This window comes from Larimichthys crocea, chromosome XIII (genome assembly GCF_000972845.2).
Source record: "Larimichthys crocea isolate SSNF chromosome XIII, L_crocea_2.0, whole genome shotgun sequence".
Taxonomy (NCBI): Eukaryota; Metazoa; Chordata; class Actinopteri; family Sciaenidae; genus Larimichthys; species Larimichthys crocea.
The window spans coordinates 23,320,892-23,345,552 of record NC_040023.1 but is presented as its reverse complement, the minus strand read 5'-3'; the positions used below and the strand labels follow the sequence as shown (position 1 = coordinate 23,345,552).

At 38.1% G+C, this 24,661-nt stretch overlaps 1 long non-coding RNA gene across 2 annotated transcripts in view; it reads right to left on the bottom strand.

Annotated features, from left to right (window-relative positions):
- The window catches only part of LOC109137961 (uncharacterized), a 31,178-nt gene that overhangs the window by 1,554 nt on the left and 4,963 nt on the right, over positions 1–24,661 (bottom strand). The window contains exons 2-4 of one of the 2 annotated variants that reach the window (XR_003463476.1): positions 24,466–24,615; positions 20,601–20,635; positions 9,592–9,666 (exon numbers count right to left, since the gene is read on the bottom strand). This is a non-coding gene — a long non-coding RNA (uncharacterized LOC109137961). Of the gene's footprint in view, positions 1–9,591; positions 9,667–20,600; positions 20,636–21,991; positions 22,101–24,465; positions 24,616–24,661 lie in introns of those variants that run through there. The other variant, XR_002041791.2, reaches the window with a different exon arrangement.

The window sequence follows — 24,661 nt, the reverse complement described above, 5'->3', positions numbered from 1 at the left end:
AGAGAGCGAAACGCCACACACACACATACACTAGGCCAAGGCCTGAGGGGTGTGGTTCCTTTCTCTAACTGTGAAAGAAAGGGGCAGGACACAGCTATAGATAGGGGCAGACAAAACAAACACTCCCACACACAGGGACACACACATACACACACACAGCAACAGTAGCGCAGGTCAGGGAAGCACAAAAGACAAGGCCACATGGAAGGAATGTTTGTATTGGACCGACACTCTCGTGTAGAGGGCTGTGACTTATGGTCTTCTTGAAAATGGCTGTCACACAGGAGGGCAAACCAAACATTAAGTTTCTGCAGTTTCTGAGTTCTCAGTCTGCGTCCGGTGTCAAACTGCATTCTCGTGATAATACATCCTCTTTGGTTGTGAATGTAAGATTAGATTTCACTGATTTAAACAGGGAAATTGAGACAAATGAGTTATTCTGTGTATGATATAAACTAAACAATTAACACAGAAATGTGGATGAATTAGCTTCAAATCAACTATCACGCAGCAGTACCTCAGCACTCTTAGCAGCCACTTCATTATGTATATTTGTAAGATCTAATGTCATCCAATACAACAGTTCTACCACAAATTCTGCCTTTAAAAGATAATGATAATAATTTAACTAATAATGTGATCATGTGTATTACTGAGGTTGTAGTTTGCAGTGGTGTTGAACCGGGCCTTGTTAATATTTTGGACATCCCATAAGAGAGCCACAATATTATTAATAATATCTCTCAATATAATGCACTCCAGTACAACACCACCACCCACTACGACTATAGTAATAAAAGGAATTATTACCTTTCTGACAGTGTCAACAAAAACTGAAACATTATACGCTTTGTGAAAGTAGAACTGCTTTGCATTAGATTGCAAATGTGCACCTAATGAAGTGGCCAGTGAGTGTATATTACATTTTTTATTTAGTGTATTACACTGCACGTTTCAGTGCACTCAGAGTTTTTTTTTTTTACACACAACATGCAAACATTGCATCATGTAAACATCACCTCATTCACCACACAGTACACAGTGGTAGAGCTCTTACACCTTTTTGACGGTAAAAAAACACGATAAAATCATTAAAAACAAAGTCGCTTTAATCAAAACTGTATGCCAACCTGTGAGGTGTCACTTTTCAGCGTTGTAATCCCGTGTGTGAAGAGGAGGATACAGAAATCACATCCTAGAAGAAGGTGAGAGGACACTGCAGGGAGCAGATATTTGACTCAGGCTACAGTGGGATTATGAGGATTGGGCAGTATAAGCCGATATAGAAAACAATGTGAAGGAGATACTTGACAATATTGGCAGAGAGGTGCTATATAGTTGTGCTATAATGCAATATAGGAAGCCATGTTGAGGAGAGAGGGTCCTTTGTCATCTTCAAACCGCTGAAGGGAAAATGAATAGAAAGGATGCTATGGTGCTGAACTAATACAGGAACCTCATTTCCACAGCAGAGCCAAGTGGGATTTAGTGTTGACCACCATAGACATCAAAAGCACTCCTCGCTCATTTAAAACAACAGCCCGGATGACATTTCACCTGTCTTCCATGAAGCCTGTATTATTACAACGGCAGCCGAGGCTCAGTCTCTGCATCTATACTGCATTAGTGGTTGCCATGGTAAAAGTCCTCCATCCCGCATCTATCCTGCGCAGACAGGAGAGAGGCAACACTCATGCCGATATCTGCTAGAGGAAACTGAGGGTCTGAGAGTCAGAAACAGCTGAAACCCAATGACAGCTATTCACAGTTACACAGTACAGCTGTGTGATGTGCCAGCACTGAGATCGACTTGTACGATCATGCTGAGATTTCTTGCACTGTATCCATCACACCTTTACTGCAAAGCAACGACTTGGCGACTAGCACAGCAAGCCCACGGACAAGGGAGGCCACTTATTGTGTTCACAGCTATCTGCAGCTTTATCATTCAGAGCAGTTTCATTACTACTGTGTTTATAAGATACATTTATATGCCATTTCTGTGTTATATTAAATAAAAGACAGACAGAAGGAGAGACAGTGGGAGACCAGACTCTGGATTTCCATCAACATGACACTGTGAGTATGTGGCTGGTGCACTAAGCTATCACACTGCTCCCTGATATTTTATTACATCTCATGATGTCATGTTCAAATTAAACTCCACATGGAGAGATACTGGAGCTGAAAGGTTTAAAGCCTCTAAAAGTCATTTATCAGCTGGATTATTGTCAGCAGCTGCTCATTAGAGCCAGTCACATCTGGATTTATATGCCATTTGTGCCACATACACAGCACGTCCTAATGACTGTCATTATTATTATCATATCATTCTGAACTAAGAAATAATATTAACAAGCGTCGAGAGAGTGTGAACGTTAGTTTGCTGTGAAATAGCACGGGAAGTGCAGTTTCTAATGGCGCTCTACATTTATTTTCATGATATAGCAGATGTTGTTTTAGTTTGAATACATAAACTAGAAAACACAGATCATGCAATGCTAAAATGATGCCAGCAACAGCTGTTGAATGTATGGAAGCTGGAAGAAAAATGATCAAATGTGAGAAGTAAACAATAATAATTAACTTGTTTTCGTTAAAACATTTTGGTTTTTGTGCCAAAAGCTGTAACTGACGAATATAAACTGAACACTTTCCATCTTTAAAATATTGAATCAAAAAGTTAAATGTTTTCATGAACAGAATAAGAATATACACTGAGATTAAAAATACAATCACATATTACTCTAGAAAAATAATTAAAAAAGTTAAAGCTAAATTAAAATGAGTGGAAGCACTACTTATTCAAATGTGATTTAAATTGTAAAACTAAATCCTGTAAAAGTCTGCATGTAGAAAAAGGTGACAGTCTGAGCCAGGCATCCATCCTCCACTCAGACGAGGAGAGGGCTTCCTGAGCGCATTGATTACATTCAAATTATTTAATAAATCATGACTGAGTATATATTTCCACTCATTCAATAATTACAATTTGGTTAGCCCCAACAATTTCAAGCAATAACACTGACATAAACAGCTGTATAACATTTATCTCAAATCATCTTTCCGCAGCATAAAATAACATCCTGCACGGCTGCCTCCACTTCACCTTCAGCTTAATCAATTTAAGAAGCCAATCTTCTTCCAAACATTCCAATACTGAGAAGGACAAGCTTGTTATAGCCATCTTATTAAGAGTGAATGCTCTATCATTAGCAAATCAATTGCAGTTTCTATTCACATTTGGAAAGGGTTGAACCGAGAATAAATTGACACCCTCCCCCTTCCGTACAAAGCCTGCTTCACCGACACCGAGCTATATGTGAAGTGAGAAAGCCTTTTCTTGTACAAACTATTTAGAATTGTCCTTTAAAACTTCTCTTTCTCCAAAGCAGCTTATAGACAACAATATCATGTTGACCCATAGACGACCTCTAGCATGACTGATCCTCTGTAGGTCTGATTGACTGTGTGTGTGCTCACGATACGAGCGAGAGAGCGCACACACACACACACACACACACACACACTGACAAACACACACCATCACGACAACACTTTTCTGTTTACATAGACGATTGGACGTGAATAGCAGCCCATAGTGCAGGCCTCAATGAAAGCTAACTGGACTGAATAGAGCTGATGGATTCAATGGTGGGGAGAAGACGCTCCGATTTAAACGTTAAAAAAGATAATTTGGCAGTCATCTTAATGTTAACATAAACAACATTCACCTTCATGCTAAGCTCTTAATCTACAACTCATTTAGTGCTACAAACAAAAGGATATGTGTTTGTATTCCTGTTAATAACATAACATGAGGAAAAGACAAGGTTGAGAGGTGGATATTATTTATATTCTGTCTTTCTGTTTAAGTAGGCACCATAAATCTAAATCAATTTAATAATCCAATGAGCTTCAAAATTGAATTATTGAAAATGTATTAATGATAAAACAGACCAAAAATATTTTCCAATAAAAACTGCACAGAAACACTAAACACGTAAATATATTTAGACAATTTGATACACACATTACTGAATGCACCATCACAAGCAGAAGTGACACAACCTTGGGCAGCTTGTAAAATCAGTTTCAAAAAAATCTATAGAAAAAAGAGGAGAATGTGCATGAAAAAGAAGAAGAAGGGAAAAGAATTGTCTTCAAGGCCTTGAAGGTAAATCACAACATCATCTAATTCACAGTACTTCCATACACTAGAAATCTTATCATTTTGGTCTATTGTGGGAAAGGTTAAGTGCATACATATACAGACGTATATATCTTACCTAAAGAGATAAGAAATGATTATTATCTGTAGAGATAAGAAATATGCAGCATACATATGAAAGAAGTTTCACTTTAAGTGATTTTAATTTTGATGTCTGATCAAAAGCTGAAGAATATATGATGATTCTTGTTGATATTTGGATTTCTTTTTTTTATTATATCCATAACATTACACTCAGGTGACCCAGCAGAAGCACACAATAGACACCATAACACAAACCTGTGCTTTCAAGCTGATTTATATATTGGATTGCAAGTTGGTTGTTTTAGGTGCATGCACAGTGCTTGATTTTTGAGGAAAGGGGATGTGTACACAAAAACAAAATGAACTTGTGGAAAAAGCAAAAAGAGCAACAATTCAAAACTCTTATATTTAACATATTATTGCATGTTTTCATCATACTATGCAGCTGGAACAATTGTTAATCGACAATTCAAATTCCTTGCTGCTTGCATCTTTTGAATGAAAGCAAGCACGGCTCAGACTCTAGCCTAAATTGGAAAAAAAAAAAAGAAGAAGAATAAACCACATGTTTTGCTATCACAACATTCATTTGACTTTACACACACAAACTGGATCCATCAAATGAGGTGTGTTTAAGATGTTAAGCCACCTGGAAGCCAGAGGGGGAGCTCTGCTGTTCAAACACGTAAAGTCTATTTATTAAATACAATTTATTCGTTTTTATTCTCTCCAACAATTGAAAAATAATCTGTGTGATAATTAATTACGCTGATCTACCTGACATATCTATGCAATAATATATTACAATATATTATTGTTGAGTCAATTATCTAGAACATTTTAGTGTATAGACTAAATAAAGCTAATAATAATACCCATGTTTGTTTGCATCTTTTGAAGGATTAACAATAAACAACATGTCTCAGTGTTGAAACAGTTTTGATCGTCTGCTGTTGAGAAACTGGGTAAAATATTATTCATGTTCTGAAAATAATCAGATTTTTGTAATGACGCATTTATTTGTTGAAATAAAAATACTTGTCATGGAAAAATATTCCATGACATTTAGTTTGATAATAATTAATCTTGAACAATGCTGTTGTTATTACAGAGTGATTTGAAGAAATCATTTGTGATTTGTGAATGTTAAATAAGATGACTAATATCTAGAATATATATGTATATGTATAATATATATGTTTTTACATATTGATATCATAGATAAAATGCTAAAATAACACATTTAGCAAAAATGCACATTACTTGAAATTTGTAAATAAAGATTGACTTTGAAGGCTTTATTTTGTATGTAGATATTCAAAACAAACAAAACAATGATAACATTGTGTGATTTTATTGTGAGATGATTTGACCATAACAATTTTATTTCAAAACATATGCAGTGTTTTGCAGAAAGGTACAGTAGCTTACACTTTTAATTTTTTATTAAAAAAAAGGGCCTAGGATGAGAAATCCTGAATTTTGTATTATAAATCTGGCATCATATCTGTCATAAAAACTATGTTAAAAGTAGATGACAATTATAATCTATAAAGTCTGTAAAAATGTGAGTTGTGACTATGCCAACTTTCATGCTTTAATCAAAAAGATTACACAACGATTTTGCACAAACTCCACCTCACCATTGTGAGAAAGTCTAAGAAAACAAATCAGTATCATATGAAAATTTGAAGCGACAGAGGCGACACAAGCTTGTAAACAACGGTTATGGTTGCCACTTTGGCTGTCTGTCTCACTGACCGCTCTGTTAATCCACTTAAGACACAATGGACAACAGATCTACCCTACACGTTCCTACCAATTTATCATTAAAAACATTTTATTTCATGTGTTTTCCTGCTCATACAGAATCATGACTTCTGAGGTAAAAGTGACTTAAATTGCACGATTCTGATGTGCAGACATTAAAGGGAAAAAAGCATCCATGGGTCATCGGGACTTGGCTGTGGTCTGTGTAATTTTTCACGGTGTCTTCTCCCTCACTCTTTCTCTCTCTCTCTCTGTATTACCTTAACAAAAGCCTCACACACACACATACATCCACTCCACCAGTGTGACAGACAGGGAGACAAAATGGCTGAATAGTGATGGAGGAGCTGCGTGTTCCTTTATGTGTCGACTAATCAGCCAGCACTAACATGTGTCAACACTACACTCACACTCTGCTCAGAATGGGGACATTGTCCCACAGACAGAGGGAAAAACTAACACTCTTTCGATATCCTGACAACAAATGTGGAACAGAGAGGCTTCAGTCATTGTTCGAATATCTGCAGCAAAATATCAGGACAATCACTCTCACAAGCAAATGTGTTTTAAGAAAAAAAGCATCAGTTGATTGGAATTTTAGTTTAGGAAATCATTCCTCGTGTGCTGCATTTTCAATCGGAGCTGCTGGTGGAGGTTTTAAAACGACAGCTCCACTGTGACAGCAGAGGGCTGGCCGAAGGCTACCTTTTGAAGCCTGCTGCAGCAGCACTGATATCCTCCACCACACGTAAACATACAGTGTCATCAGTAGTCTACAAATCCCACCTGTCTCCAGTTCTGCCGTATTTTTATTAATATAATCCACAGCTGACATGTCCTCAAATGTGTAAATAATATTGTGTGGATCTGGAGCCAATCCAGACCACTGATAATATAAAGTAAAATATAAAAAAGTGTTTCTTTTTGACATGGATAGATAGATAGATAGATAGATAGATAGATAGATAGATAGATAGATAGATAGATAGATAGATAGATAGATAGATAGATAGATAGATAGATAGATAGATTTTAAAGTAGGATGAATACATGTTTCAATTATTCTAACATTAAAATCATTCTCTTCATCTCTCAATTGAATTCTCTAATTATCACATCAAAAGTGTGAATCAGTAAATGGAAAATAAGGAAGACTGAAAGACTGACAAACATAATGCAGTTACAGAGATAAGTAGAAACTGTATTAACAAAGGACATGTTTTTTTTTTTATTTTGCACCATTAAAAATGAAATGCAGAGATAATTTGTCACATAATGTTTCAGCCGCAATGCATTTTGTTGGATTTTTGTTTTTGTGCGTCAAGCCCTTTCTCTCAACCATTGTGCATAAACATACTGCAGATAGGACAGTGAGCGAGAAAGAGAGGGAAAGAGGTGGAGAGATAATGAACCTGCGTGTCTGCTACTGCTATAGGCAATCAGGAACTAACCTTGTGAATAATCAAGGCTTGGCAGACTCAAGAGAGAGGGGGGTGAGAGAGGAAGAGAAAGAGAGAGCGACTATAGCACCAGTCTCTAATCCTATCAGTCCGGTCCATGATGTGTGTGTGTGTGTGTGTGTGTGTGTGTGTGTGTGTGTGTGTGTGTGTGTGTGTGTGTGAGGTTTGTTTCTTTAGGACAGCTCCCACTGCCAGCAGTGAAAAGCAACCTGAAATCAAAGCCTAAATGCATCTGTGTTTGTGTTTATCACACAATGACAAACCTTCTCTCACTGAGGCCTTCTATACATCTGAATCGTTATGTACGGCTCTGTATCTTTCTCTGCCTTGCCATGCATTTCTGGGGTTTTATTATATGCCTGTGTGTGTTACATATCGATGCTTTCCCCTTGAGCTGGCTTTCAGTGTATCACTGTCAAACACACAAATAAATGACTCGGCTAGGTAAAAATGCATGCATTACCCCTTACACTGCCATGCTGGTTTCAGAGTAGGGTTAAGGGGAAAGTACTTATTGTATTGGCGTCAAACAGTGTTTGCTGACGTGGTCAAGTAGTCGAGGCTAGCTTTAAAATGAAAATAACAGAGCACAAGTGATGACACAGACAATTGTAAGTTCAATCAAAAATTAAGAGATTATTTAAACAGAAACACAAAATAAATAATGTTACTGTAAGCTTTACAAAGGTGGAATGTGTTGCAGCAGGACCATTGTGCTGTAATTATGTCCTGTTGTTTTGTCGACGCTTGGTGTGTGTGTGTGTGTGTGTGTGTGTGTGTGTGTGTGTGTGCTCCATACATAACAACTGCCAGGCTGCTTGCACTTTTCCACAAGGGATTGGAACAAATTACCCCTGCCTTGCATGCGTGTCTGTGTGGCAACACAAACAACAGCTGATGCTGAGGACAGGTGGACAAAAGGTCGCCTTCTTCCACCAATGTGCACATGAGCATTTTAACACACACCGGGTTTATGTTAGCATGTTTATGTGGACACACACACAGACATTCAAGTCTCACATACTAAGCATACGTAACTGACCAAAAAGTGCGAAATTAGTAACTGTAATTAATGCATTGTTCGACATGCACACACACACACACACACCCTCCTAACTCATGTACAGATCATCAGACATACACGCACAAACTAAAAGAATCGCGTGAACAAAATCAATATTGTAACAATGACCTATAGAAACAAAAATGACAGAGCCGTGTCTTCTGTCTTACGAAGCTGTCCTCTAAAAGCATATTTCTCGCCCTCCATCTTACAGCTGGCTGGCCGACAGGCAGACAAAGAGACACTACCGCAGTGTGAAAATATACTGACGTAGCTGGCTTCTCTGTGGCTGAGATTTAGTCTGTGTATGTATGTGTGTGTTCAAGTGTGCTTCCATGGTTTATGGATCGAGGTAAATATGCATATGTCTGTGAGCACATGCACAGATTCTTCATCTGATTTTACTTTTGAGTTTGTCTACATGACTGTACTGATTGTGTATGCATGTGTTTCTTTTTCACGTGTATTGTTTATATGCTCGTGTTGGTTCATGTGTGCGTTATCAGTGGGGATGGGCACATTGTCGTAGTCTGAATTCTCAGCATCTTGCTCTTCTTAACTTCCCCCTTTCTCCTCTCCTCTCCTCTCCTCTCCTCTCCTCTCCTCTTCTCTTCTTTCCTCTCCACTCCTCTCCTCTCCTCTCGTCTCCTCTCCTCTTCTCTTCTTTCCTCAGACTATTCCACAATGCCCGTTGTAAATAAAATTGCAGTGATAGAATTTTAATGACGTTTTTCTTCCCTACTGTCTGGTTATTACCTAGATAGACACACAGACGCGTCTCTATAAGGAAACACATGTTCATGTAGAATACATCTTCACCCTACTAGTAATAATGATACCACTAATAGAACTATACCATTACAGTATAAGGCACGAGCTGACTGGATTCAGCAGCATGGATCTGATACACAACAATACAAATATACCAAATGATTTTACTACAATACACCACTTGGTGTGTTATGCAACCTGAATGCTAAGAGACGTATACATAACACGTAAGTCACAGTGGTGTTTTAAATTTGTGTGGTGCAGATGCTCACCTGTTTGAGGCAGTTGCTGGCAGGTTAAACAGCTGTCTGTGTGATGGAGGCCTGCAGGCGGCCATAACGTCATTTCTATTTTACACAGAATAAAAACACAAAGCCATCAACTAACCCTTAAAATCCCATCAACTGAGGGTAAAAAAAAGAAACTTAAATGCAGAGAAAAATGATAAAAAATAGTCACCTTTGGTGTGGGATGAAATTTAAAAAATAAGAGAGAGAAGAGGTGATGAGGAAAGAGAGAGCAAAGGCATGCTAGCACTTCAATGATCAACTTTCAACTTAGAGAACAGGAGCAACAGATGCAGTGGTGGTGTATTGTGGAGGGTATTAGGGTGAGGGACACCCCAAAATCTCCCCCGCTGCGTGCATGCGTTTATTTGTGTGTGTGTGAGTGTGACAGCAGGGAGCAGCTCAGCGCAGGACGCTGCACACAGCAAGGGGCCATTAGACATGGTGGGGTGACCCACATAAAAGACACACACTCACACAACACACACACAACCATGAAACTTTCCTTTTTGCGGCCAATGTGCCATGATAACCATAGAGCCGGGACTCTTTAGTACCGGGTTTAGCATGGCCATTGTCACATGGTTCTCACAGGCAACTGCTGGTCGAGTAAGCCCCAAGATATTCAGGACAAATCCAACAAACTCTTTTCATCGATGAAACACATTCTTCTTGCTCAGATTTCTGAGTGAAAACTTCTCAGTGTTTGCAGTCTGCTGTACTTCTGTTTATTAAGTCTTAACATACAAACTGCTTTTGCCACAAAGGACTAATTTCTCTAATTCTGTCAGTATTGACTGACTTGGTGGTGATGGGATGATGGGAAGTAGCAGTATGTGCGGGGCTGGAAATGTAGGTTTCATTACAACACATGAAACTGGAAACAACACAACAAAACACTAATTAAGGCTGTCTGATACAGTCTCAGCAGACAATGCGTTCATAAAACTCACAAGGTAACTGCATTGGATTACATTTCATTGCATTACCCACTCCTTTACTGTACTGCTCTGAAAGTTTAACTTAATTCTCAATGTGCATGTGCAGTAGGTGGTTTGTACAATGGGATGTAGCAATTAATTGGGGTATGTTTAAAGTCAATAACTTCCAAACTTAGGATACCAACTCTCCTGTAATATTTCAGTCCCTCTAAATAATTACAGCTCAGACAGTTCAACATATTTTACAAATGATAAGACACTACAGGATTCTGTGTTGAAAGATCAAAACTGTTGTTTGTGGAAATTACTACAGTCAAGAAGAAGATGGATTATAGTGGGCCATACTACAACCATCATACACCATCAACACACCTGATCTGTAACGGTCTAAACATGAATATCATCAAATCATATTGCAATTATTCACAGTTGCCTCAAATTATCCAAATGTGCTCTGACAGTGTACATACTTTGCATCTTAGAAAGTCAGAAATGCCAAAGTAATAAAAAATGGTCTTCAATAAGTTTAGTTCTACATATAACACTTCATTCAAAACTACAAACTTTTTATTTGCTTTTGACCTCACTTTGAATGGAAAGTTGCTAAATTCATATTAGTTAAATATCAAAAATGACACTAATTCTAGCACTGCACAGCTAAGAAGCCTGTCCTGTCCATGGAGAGTAAATGGGTCTCATGTATGTGCTAACTGAGGCTAACCCGTAAGCGCTCCAACGCGGAAATACTCGCTGAACATTTTATTTGCCGCACACAAAGAAACTGTCTGCCCTCAGTCATCTATTTATTTGCTCATCAGAGCTAGATTGCTGTCTGTTAGGCGATCTATTAATTCGACTATCTCTTCCTATAGAAAACAGTACAGTATAAACAGTACGCGGCACTCTCTTAGTGTGACAAGGCCAAGTATTAATTTCACTAAGTTGAGGCAGCATCATGTTCTCCAATAACTCCAACACAATGTTGTGTTCTGTAATAAATCTTGAGCCACATCTTTATTCTCTCAGATAATTAGGATTTGGCTGCACAGCTCCTCTTCCTCACAGTGCTTCACAGCAGACAGATTGGTGAGTTGGTGAGTTGGCCTGCAGTTCTGAAACTCTCCTTCTTTCATTATCCTTATCTCTCCATATCTCTCTCTCCTGCCCCCACAACACACACACACACACACACACACACACACACATATACATTGCCAGAGGGATTTGCAGCAGCTAGTCAGAGTAAGTGTGTGTGTGTGCACAGCAGGGAGTTGCCAATTACAGCAGTGATTAAAACCCAGAACTGTGGAAAGACATAGGGAGGGAAAGAGGGAGAGAGAGAGGGGGAGAGAGAGAGAGAGAGAGAGAGGGAAAGAGAGGCAGAGAAAGGGAGGGAGGAAGAAAGAAAAAGAAAGGGATAGAGATAGAGAGCTACAATGAACAAACACACAAACGTGTTTCTGCACATGCAGTCTTTTCTATAAATGCTACAGAATTTAGTTGTGATATTTGTGGACAGCCCAAGTCCACAAATTCAGGAAATAGGCTTCGGCAATTTCCTGTGTGAAACCCAAGTAGACTCATTGTAAAGCTGAGTGCATTGTGTCAGAATAACCAGAATCATTTCTGTAAGTAGGATAATAACAGATAATAATAACCAACCAGTGCATTTCCTCAGAAGGCCACTTAGATCAAACCAGCCACCAGCCAGTGCTGCTATTTCTGCTGATAAAGTTGTGCCATATTACACGTTTTGTATGTACAGAAGTAGACACATGCAGAGAAAAAGACTCTTGACTCTTTCAGCCTCTTATCCTCTGCATTTCCCACTTCTGACCACCTCACATACCTTAATCATGATGCCACAAAGAGAAATGCAGAATTTCCTTGGAATGAATAAGACAAAAGAAGGAATGGAGCAGAAAAAACAAAAACAGAAATGGCCCTAGTGTATGTTTCCCATTGTTAGGACTATTTAACTGATCAGATATTTTACTACTTGCATCAAGAAGCAGGGGCAGCTACATCGCACAGCCGATAAACTATATGCCTTCACCACATGAGCTAGTGCTTGTGGCTGCGAGGAGAGGGGAGGTATGGAAGAGTATATGAGGAGAGAGACGTTTGAGGGGAGAAGAAATAAAGAGGAAAATATATGAAAAGAATGTATGTAGAAGGCCAGAGCAGAAGTGAAGAAGGAGATATGAAAAGACTTAAGAAGTACAATGTAAACTATGCAGTAATAATGCTTAGATGATCAAATACTGTTACTGTAATTATGTTATAGTTCATGTTCACACAGTGACAGAACTGCAAATTCATCTATTATTTAAGTCAGTATAGTATGACAACTCAGAATATTCCTATGAAATATCACAATAACCTTTAAAAGATGAAGCCATGGTGGTGTTACACTTCAAAATGCAGCAGGCTAAAACACTCAAATGGAACAAATCAATCACCAGTTATGTCTGTGCAGGGTTGGATAGCTATATCCGCTGTGTTTCCTCAACTCATGTTGTGAAGTCATGTGCAAGCAGCACAGTGCTGCATTTGTATCATGTCAGATTTACCATAAGGACAAGAACAACCAGTTACGTCAGCCTCCTAGTGTACTTAGACACAAGAGATTTTTTATAGTTTAGATATCGCTTGGTTTCTCTGTACTGACAAACTGGATGCAAACACTGAAATAAATCCACTAATGTTGACGGTGATGAAACAAATTAAAACTAAACAGAACAAGTTTAACCCACATTAGTGATGTGTTTAGACGCTACAGGTTACAATAACAGTCATACTGTCACCTATTTTTGAAAATCAAGCTAAGTGATAAGCTAATTAATTCAATAAATAAGGAGAGATAACAACAAAGAGGACAGTGTAATAAATGACAAGATTTTAATTAAAATTCTCAAGTGGGTACTGACATAGTCAACACATGATTACTTGTGGTTCTTCTTGTCTCTGCTGCTAAATTTGGGTGAGGTTAAAGTTTTACGCTCTGCTGCTGATGAAAAAACCCTGTTTTTATCTTCAGTATCACTGTCCAGACACAAAATGTCTGTGTGTGCACTGAAAAGCTTTGGAGGATGAAGATAATGCTCAACCCTAAAATGGAAGTTGATGTCTTACTCGTAGACCCTTCAACAGATCACTGATAGCCAGATCAGCTGCTGACTGGCTGGAGGAACATTTAGTGTTTGTCAGTGTTTACCTGTCGAACACGACAGGTTCGCTCAGCGGAGGGACAAAAAATGGTTCGTAAACACATTTTCAATACAAATTTGATATTTTGTATCTCAAAGCTGAATTAAAATTCCTTGATTCGTTTTATTCATCATATCGAAAGCCAGGCAGCCTCTTTCTAATGAAGCCAGCGGACAGTTTGATGTTTGTGTGTGTCTGTGTGTGTTTGGTGTGTGTGTCTGCAGAGTGGCAGGTGAGTGAGCTATCTGCAGTGCTCACACACTCACCCCCTGCTGTGTTTAATCAATACCATTCTGAATTCAAGCCTTCACACATGTACATACACACACACACACAGACACACACAGACACACACTTGCACACACACGCACACACTTGCCTTTCAATATATTTCCATAGGACACCAAGGGAATACTAAGTATGAGCAACTTCACACTCCTCCTTGGTGTATAAACAGTACGCACACATATTGACACACACCTACACATAAAGGGTGAAAGTGTGTATTTATTTGTGTGCTTTATTTTGTTTGTGTGTGTGTGTGTGTCTATAATGGGTGGAGCTAATTAATTCTAGTCCATCTTGTCCACTGGGAGAGGAATATCAAGATTGAAGATGCATGTGTGTGTGTGTGTGTGTGTGTGTGTGTGTGTGTGTGTGTGTGTGTGTGTGTGTGTGTGTGTGTGTGTGTGTTGGGAAGGTTCTCAAGAGGGTACAGAGCAACAACCAGATCGATTCAAGTTCACCCAGGACGAAGAGAAGAGGGGGCGAAGCAGAGCGAAAAACAATAAGAGAGTGAGAATAACGTGTTTCCTTCATAATGTTGATAACTGAATGATAAACATTCCTCCACTATTTGTTTCTAACATATCATTATATCTTATTTTAACACTTATTCATCAAGCAGATGGTCACAATCTCATCAGCAAAGTAGTCTACTCTGGCCTACTGAGTAGCTTTGGTGGAATAGTTGAATGTTAAATATGTTGCTCAAAGGCACATGGCCAATAGTTGTTGAAGGAAAGACAACTTGCCACAGTTGTTTCCCTAAACTCCGTCTGAGAAGAGTTTTATCCTCATTGCCCAAGAAACCTCTAAACTAAAAAAACCTGGTTGAACATTTATCCACGTTGGTAATGGTTAATATTTTGGAAAACAAAAGTAAGAATGACTGAATTCGATGTGTCATTTATTTATACTCATGGTTCATGGGACTCAGGAGGTTCATGTGACGATAACTGAAAACTTTCAGTTGTTGTTTCTGTGTCATTTGTACAGTATTTCTGCATTTTCATACAATGTCAGGAGGGAAGAATTATGAGGGAGTGAGTGGTGTGTTGTGTAACAAAGGTCATGAGCCAAGTGTTGCTGTGACCACAGACCAAATGGGGAGTCAAGCCACTATTTCTGCTTCCTCTTATGTTATTATCTTGTATTGCTATTAGTCCTTTTCCAGCTCATAGGTGAGTTTTTTGTGCCTTTTACACTGTTTTTAATTGATATTTTTACATGACTAATGTTTGTAGAAGTGTATTTAGAGAAGCAACAGACTGTGATGGTATAAAATAATAATACTAATAATTTGTTTGTTTTTGAGCAAAGAAAATGATCAAAACAAAATAATTTAATGTATTAGTTTGAGGTTTCATAGAGTCTAATACAGGTAATGATACAATTTTTTTTTAAGTATGAGAATATAATGCCTACTAAATTTAGTCTAGGAATATCATCTTTTGTATTTCACATTTTTACAAAACCTATTGTGTGATTGGTTGATAATACATCAAGGTAAATAAAAGGTTAGTATACTGAATGTTATTACAGTGTCTTTTATTTTATATTAAAAAGGTTTTATGTTGCAAAAGCTGTCACAAGCTGTTTTAGCCTTAAAACAGTGAGTGCTTTACAAGCTAATATTTGCTCAACATGGTGTGATAATAATTATATGACTTTTTCAGATATAATTAGAAAGCAGTGGGCTGCAATCAATTAATATGCCTACTAAAAATCCTGGGGGATCACAGGGCAGAGGTGTGTGGCTTTGTGAGTATAAATCTGACTCACAGGCTGTTTCGAAGCCTCCCCACCCCACCCCTGCTGTCATCTCCACTGTGTAAAAATAACTGTAGTTAGAAAAATCTGAAAATGGGCCGCTTTGAGACGGAGGATTATTATGAAGAATATGGACCTAGTTTTTACCAGGCACACTTTTCCTCTGCATTCCCCACTCCTTCTCTCTGTCAGGACATTTTCTGTCCCTCCTGACACCTCGATCCCCCCATTGCACACACCCTCCTCTCACACACACATGGTACAACAACCACCAACCAGCTCCCCTGCTGTGAGAGCAAACACTCATCGCACATGATCACCATGACGATATGGAAATATGAATTATGCATAAAGGCAGCCTCGCCTCTGCGCCGTGTGGGTGATATTCTCCTTTCAAATGATATGGGAAATATCCCCTTAGTATTAATAATATAATAATCTATTCTTTTTATTCTCTGCTGCATTACTGTCTCATAGATTTGTGAGGCAGTTCTACACATTTAATACCTCTGTACACGCTGAACATGGAAACATTAACAAATACAGAAAACATTTGTGCACTGTGTGCTTAATATTAAAATTAGCATACATGATGAAACGTTGTATGTCTATTCACAGTCTAATCACTGCAACACAGAGCTAACTCTGGTATTTGTCTTTAATAAACTGTTACAGGAGTGGGGGTGAATATAATTATATTTTGCTGACTTTGCTTTTCTTAATGTTCTTCTTTGTGTCACTCCAAGGTCACGGTGCAATTAAAAATCCTCACAAAGAGAGTGCATAATAGGCATGCAATAATGTAATACAATGCCAATATGTTGTCTATTGTTTATTAAATTGAGTCCAAATTGTATTATAGGAAGTCATTTCATCAGCTCACTATTCAAGGCATCCTGACAGTGTGACAGTATGAAACAGCTCTGTCTAAACCCTGGCAAGAGCCATCTATCTAACAGACTGGCTATTATTAGATATTTGCCTAACACAAATTTGACATTGAGATTATTGAAGTAGCAACAGATCCAGTAGTGACAGGCAGACAAAAAAAAGTGTCTGGCTATATTTGCCAAGAAAAAAGCATTTCCTGGAAGTGAAAATAAAACAGAAGAGGCTCTGAAACACAGGGAGTCTGTACTGTACGTCAGGCTTGGTTAAACACGGTTGACTGAAAGGTTACATTATGGCTCCATACAGTTTGTAGTAGGTATTAGGTGAGCCAGTGGGCAGAACAGTTTTTGAGACATAATAGTATAAATAAATGGCTGACGATTACTAGAACACAATGATGAAATAAAAGCTGTTTGATTTTATTTGGCAGCATCCAGCCATATAATAATGGCATAATATAAATCACATTGCATTTTGGCTGACCTTAATATCAGAAGGCAAAATGTCCAGAGTTCATTTTCCTCACAAACAAAAGAATAGATTTTAGTAAAGTATACTTGTTTTACTGCAATTAATTAATTAATAACGTCTTCTAAAATATCTTGTCACTGTGTTGTGATTCCTGCAAATATTAAAACATGCTTTGTAGCTTCTAATACTTATAATATCAAACTATTGTTAATATCTCTTCAACATGAAATGTTGGAGACATTTGTTCAATTTTCAGTCGATTCTCCACAGGTTGGATGAGAGTAACTTAGCTTTTTAGATCCTGAATCAGGAAGAAATCAGCAATGAAATGTCCTGCAGAGCACATTAAAATTTAACTACTGTAATCATATCTTTAAATTTAAAGATAAGAAAACAGGTAAGGAAAGATGCACAGCTATGTGGTTGATGGGTGCAGGAGCACTGGTTTATATACTACTTTATTATGTGTTCCTATCATCAAATTAGGAATACACAGAAACATTCATTTTGTGTAAAGTTTAAAATATTTGCTTGAGTTGGTGGTAAACTTTAAAAATTATTTTGTAACTTTAGACAATCATACAATCCATCTGATAAACTCTAACTAACTACTTATAATCATATTTAGTGTATTTCAATGCTCACCACATTTGAAACACATAATAGTATACTACACACTCTGTTCATTAATACGTTGTGTTGTTATGTTTAAACATCTTTTATATAACACATTAAGAATAATAACCATTAAACACAATGCACTATTACAGTAAATATTTAAATTGTCAAATAATGCAAACATATTATTGCAATGGCCTCATTTCATGCAATACATTTGATATTTTTTTGACATTTCCAGTATGTTTTTCAGCATGTGTTTGCGGCATTACTACTTATTTGATGTTGTTGGGCCTTAATGCGATACGTTAACAGTATAAACCTGTCTAATTAGCTACTCAGCGTGCCAGAGTCTAGCTCCACACTAAACAGAGATGACAGAAGTGTGTGCATGTGTGGATGTGCTCATGTGCATGTGTCATTTGGGTAGGTGCGACGGCGCTGACGTTCCCGTAACTGTCTGCTGACACCTTCTCAGTATGTAAGAACCATCTCTCACACTGCATTATTTAAAGATAGAGAGGGAGACGCAGACATGGGGGGAGGGAGACGGGACAAGAAGAGAGAGATATTCAGGTATCCTTCAACAACGTATCTCTACAATGTGTCTGAGTTATAAACCAAGACCAAACTTGACTAATTACAGCAGTCTGTATCTTCCTATCTCTTTCTCTGTCATTCTTTTTTAATTTCCCATGTGCTTCCTCTTTTCTCCCATCTACTGTTTCTATCCGTTCATCCACCACATCCCCATCTCCTTTCTCCGCTCCCTGCCTCCCTCCCTCCTACTGGAGCTAACAACTTGCCAGAAGAAAAATGATTAGCACAGCAGAGAGCTGAGAACCACAGTTTGCTGGAGAAGACAAACACACACACACACACACACACACACACACACACACACCCACACACATGCACACACTACACACATATGCAATATTCCCCAACTGCACAGTGCTAAGAAAGAAAGAAATGGGGGAGGGAGGAAAGGTGAAACAGAGAGACAGGGTGTGAGTATATTAACACCAGGGCAGCACAGTGGTTAGCTAATTTAGCAAGTTTTGGTGTAGAGTTTGCATGAGCCCCCTTTGTGTTTGCCTGGGTGTTTTTTCTGGGATCGGAGAGTCTGAATTGCCCCTGAGTGTGACTGTTTGTCTATCCCTATTCACCATATGATACCACTGGCAACCTGCTTTGAGGGTTTCCCTGTCCTTTCCTCAGTGCATGCTGAGAAAGGCTGTAGCGCCTGCCTGCCTTCACTGGTGAATAGGAATTCAGGAAGTCAGACCAAACCCAAACACTGAAATATACATTTTGGAGATAATACAGGTGACAAAAACACTATGAAAGTAAGTGAGAGTAATGCTTCTAATTTTACCACTACAGTGTGTGCTGATAAATACTGTGATCATATTGTATCTGAACTCCATTGCTGTGTTTTTTATGGCTCTATATAAAATACTCTTCATGCATCATTTGTTTATATTCATGTGATGCACACTCCCAGCTGTAATTTCCATCAGTGTTTAACAAAGCTGTATAATAAAAGGGTTAGACAAACAACCATCAGATATTTTAAAGGAAAGATTCACAAAGTTGGACCTTTCACCAAAGACGAAAAAGCACTGAACTATTATTGATAGAAAAAATGCTTGAAATCTAATCAACAGTTCAGCGGCAACTGAGAGCTACAGTAAGATGAATTAAAGACTAATTGATGGACTGACCATGATACTGGTGAAGGTTTGACAAAACTCAGAAACTATACTAGATATGAAAGAAAACAAATAATAGAATTTATACAATATTATCAGCTACAGAAGCAAGTCACAACTTCAAATAACGTCGATATAAATTGCAAAATGTATGCTTTAAAGAGAATTTGAGAGAGGCAGGGAGAGAAACATACTCTGAGAGAATGAGGGAATGCAGGAAAATACGAGAGGGGAGGGAGAGAGGGAGAGCGGAGTGGTTTTTCTGCCGATGTGAAAGCCAGCAGGTCACAGAGGTTCCCTTTGAATTTAGAACAAACCACAAACAGTGAATGTCTACTCCAAAAGGCTGAATGACTGATTATAATGGCTGCCTGTTTCGATCTCGTCCCGTCAGCCTCTCAGCACTGCTTTCTTAAGAGTGCTGTGACTAGTGGGCTAACATGTGGGCAAGCCTACCATTTACAATTACAATTTAGGCATTTAGCTGACGCCCTTATCCAAAGCGACCAACAACAAGAGCAGCAGTAGAAAAGGCTATAGTGTCTGTGAATCCTGTGATCCTCAGCAGCCTGGTAAAGAGCAAGGACAGAACTACAATGTGAAGAACTTCACAACAGGTGCAGTGACAAACAAATGAAAGGAATACAGAGAAGACAAGAAGACGACAGTACAATACAAAAGTATGTATCATCATGTGCCATGAATAGAAGAACCAAAGTGATGGTGTCTTTTAATTCCATATGGACTGACTTTATAAACACCACAGGCAGGCTCGAGCAACCTAACAGCTCAGAGTGACAGCCGGGTTTCTCCTGGATTTGACTTATAGACTTAATTTATATTTTTCAATTACAATCAGTGGTTGCAAATTCTTAGAATTCTTTACAGATACACTGAAGCCCAGTCCATGATTATGATGTGGTATATACTTAGTTTTTTTCGATGTGGTATTAGATACTAATTAGATTTCAGATATTTATTTTATTTAAGAAATAAAGAGGAAGGCCAAAGAAGACCAAGCTGTGAATTAGAAAAATAATGACACTGACAGTGCAGATGATGTCAAGGTCAAGCTGCGTTAATACTGAGCACTCACCATAGTCTGCACATCATTTTGAGCGTGGCCTCCACCTGTAAACATTAAGAACATGTATGTGGGACAATGCCTATGGTTCTTTCTCCTTGCTAGTATTTTTTGCTGCAGTCTGACAGTCTGAACTCACAGGTGTTTACACAAATGTGACTGGTTTACTTTTCTGTGAGTAATATTCTCACTGGATTTCTTGAAAACAAACAGATGATGATAATCTTCGCACTTTCATAAACATAATATCTACAGTATATATGCACTAGAAATTCTTCTATGCAGTTTCAGCTTATTAACCTATGCAGTAAGGTGTACAGCACAATAATGCACAACAGACAACAAACACACACGCAATCACACCATTAAAACTACTGCATCACAAACAGACACACACAGACACACACCCTTACACACACACACACACTGCCAGCTCTGCAGTTATCTGACAGTAAACCTGCTTACATTTGATTATTATTCTACATAAGAACCGTGTCATCATCATTAACAAATCAACAAAGAGACATAAATGTACAATCCCTGCCTTAGAGAATACTGATTAAATGCCAAAGCAGCACAACAATACATTATAACTGAGATTTTTTTAAAAGTTAATATCAATAGAAAGATTTTCTCTTGTCAGCGTTTGATTTATCTAGCAGAAAAATCATGTTTTTAACCAAGCATAAATCTGATAATGATTGGCTGGAGGAAGTTTGTGTCTCCTCCCTTCTTCATGGTATACAGCTAAGAAACCTGTTGTCTTGTTTCTGTGTGAGTAACTGAGACCTGAAGCATGAAATGTGAACGTAAGCAAAGCGAGCAACACTCTGACCCACAGCGAAATTAAGTGTTTACGTATTGTTTCAGTTATCTGATGTCAAAAAGCTATTATCTCAGGAGTGTAGAGTATAAAAAGTAAAACCATATTATTATGTCTTTAGGAAAAGCTCTCATGTGCATTATAATTACTTGAGGGCTTATTTTTACACCTCATATCTAACAAACTATCAAGCCAAACAGTCACTGCTCTTAAAATTAAAATGTCAGCCCATGCACTGCACTCACTGCAAAAATATAAATGAATGTTTTCAAGATCAAGATAATAGCCATTATAACTCAATGGTAGTTTTGTTATTTAAAATGCACTAACAGGTAGCAGATTTAAAATTTTTATTTTAGTGCACTTTTTATTGATAACATGAAATAATACTGCAATGAGATAAATGAGATAAATCTTGAAATTAGAAACTAATTCCAGATATATTTCTTTAGTGTCAAGCAAACACCTTACTCTAAACATTCACATTATGTTCTTGTAAGCAGGCATCATTTGTAAGAAGAGGACAGCATAGAAAACATCAGAACAGAGCAGAACAAAACTAAACAGAACGGGTACTCACTCAGATAGATGCAGGAATAGCCCCCAAATCACATCACTAAAATGCACAAGTCTGTCTACTATCCTGTCAGGGTGCAAGCTAGTTGCCTTGGCCCTGGCTGGGCGTTATTTGTGAGGCAAATCCTTAAAGAACAAGAAGCTTTCTCTGTGCCTAAACCTGACGACAGACAGGGGGCTTTGAAGGCCCCCAACCGAGCTCGGCACAGAGCTTTGAAGCCAACTGAAAACTCTGCTTTATGGGACTAAATGAAAGCAAGGAAGAGAGGAAAGTTATAAAAAGCAGAGAAATATCGAGCATGGTTGCTTTTCGTTCTCTGCTGGTTCATGGTTGTGAGTTTATGTGTAGTTTGATGATTAATTGCACATTTGCCACATTCACAAATATATGTGAGGTCTTTGGCAGCATGTCAGTGAGTATTGTGACACTGCAGTTTACTGGTCTGTGGTATACTATATTTGCTTTTAAATCTCAGACACAACGATTGTTAGTTTGTTCCAGTAGCTTATTAATAGTTTTAATTAATGACATTAATTAAATTATTATTTATTTATTTATTATTATTATGCACAAATCATTACATCTCTCCTGTAAGATAATAGGTTACTAATTTTCTTTAAATTGCTTTCCAGGGTGGAAAATGTGTGCAGTATGAATTCTGTCTTTTTTTTACTCACTGACAACTATGATTGCACGACTACACGACTGTGTATAATTTGTATAATTTTAGGATTATCTAAATGACTAATATTAGTGTGCATCTAAATATGTATACATGCTGAACAGGGAACTAAAAGATAGTGGGAAAATTCTGTGAATTATATTAGTCACATGAGTCTATTTCTATTATTTCTGATATATTTCTGTAAAATGTTATCGCTGCAACATGATGTGGAGATATCAACTGTACTGAAACTTTAACCTGATTTATTCTATTGCATACGGTAAATGATGGACTCAGAGGGCCACATTTCTCTCTATGTAAGGCCTCCTTCATTTGTTACAGAGAACATAATACTCAAAATAGTATTATTAAAATTCAAAACACTTTTTTAATATATTGTTCATTTATTTTCAGATATATTATATTATATTTCTATTATACTGGTAGATCATTACAATATTTTTATTGAATTTTTTGGCATCATTGTATAATATTATTTCAATAAATAATGCACATTTTATTGGTCAGATTTTTTTGTTGAAGTTTTTACATAAACTTGACGTTTTTCTCTTTTTAATTTCAAAGACAGTTATTCTGCAGCATGTTTGCACAATGTATGATATCACTTTATGATCAGACTTGAAGCTATAATGGTTTAAAAGTTACTGCCTTGAACAGCAAATTGAATAGTTTCATGGTAATAAAGGTGTGCATAGCTGAGTAAACAGTGACTTTGTGAAGAGGTGAAGAGTTCAGTTCTGTTTTTCAGTTCTGTAACCTTGATGTCTGAACTCCAGCTCTGAAAAACAACTCTGGTGCCAAGAACCGTCCATGAAACATCATTGCCATGGTGCGTTTTATGTTCTCGAGCCCAATTAATTATCAGGAAAACAGACAGCACCAATCTTAACTGAAGCCTGTGTGTTTTCAGGATGTTGCAGCTGATGTTTTGGACAAACATCTGCGATCAGATCACTAGCTCTGCACTCTTAGAAAATCATTAATCACCTTTTTCTTCTCTTTCTCTCTCTCTCCTTTCAATAAGTCCTTTAGAAGCACACAAACCATCTCCAGCAGACAAAACAGTGGACAAGCCTCTATGATGTCCTGACTCATTCTGCTCCTCTCCTTTCCAAAGCCTTGGGGCCGACGCAATGGGACCCAAAACCAACACGCACATAATGGGGCCTTGTTGGAGCCGCCTTAATGTTTCTAATGTTATGTAAATGAGGAGGGAAGAGGGCAGGAAAGGAGAAGAGAGGAGCAGAGCGGAGGTGGAGGCAGTGGGAGTGTTTGTGTGTCCGAGGAGGCTGCTAAGCTCCCATTACCAGGGGATTAGGCAAATGCTGCCGTTGTATCGATGCTGGTTCGACAGCGAACCGCCAACCCTAATCCCCTCCTCTCTTCTCCTTCCGACAACGCCTCGTCAACGCCTCCTCTACGCCTCCTCTCCTCCTCTCTATATAGTCACCCCCCCACCCTCCAATCGTTTGTTAAAAATCTTCACACAACTTTCTGGATTCAACTTTTCAACTCTCTCCTCTTGTTTGTCAGTCATGCATATACACTCCATTTCACATAAACTCAAGAAAAAACTGAAAAACTGAAAAAAGCTACCAGAATTACTTGGTTTACAGCCAGTGTAAATTTGTCTGTTCATTGATTTCTCTCACATGTGATGTGTATGTGTGTGTGTGTGTGTGTGTGTGTTTGTGAATGTGTGAGAAGTGATCAATATTGAAAGCCAGAGATTGCCTTTCTGGTTTGTCTGTGATGTGCTTGCCTGGAGCCTCAGAGTACAGCTATGACCTACTGGCTTCTGAACGCATCAAATCTTCAGTTCACTGCTCCTCAGACTCTGGGCAGGGGACGAGTGCAGATCTCTGGATGCTGCTCACCAGTCCCTGAGCGCAATGGTGGCTGCTTTAAAGGAATTCTTGTGACATCTTTCTACTTTATCTTCCTGCAGTGAGACAGTCCATGAAGATGGGAGAGAGAGAGAGAGAGAG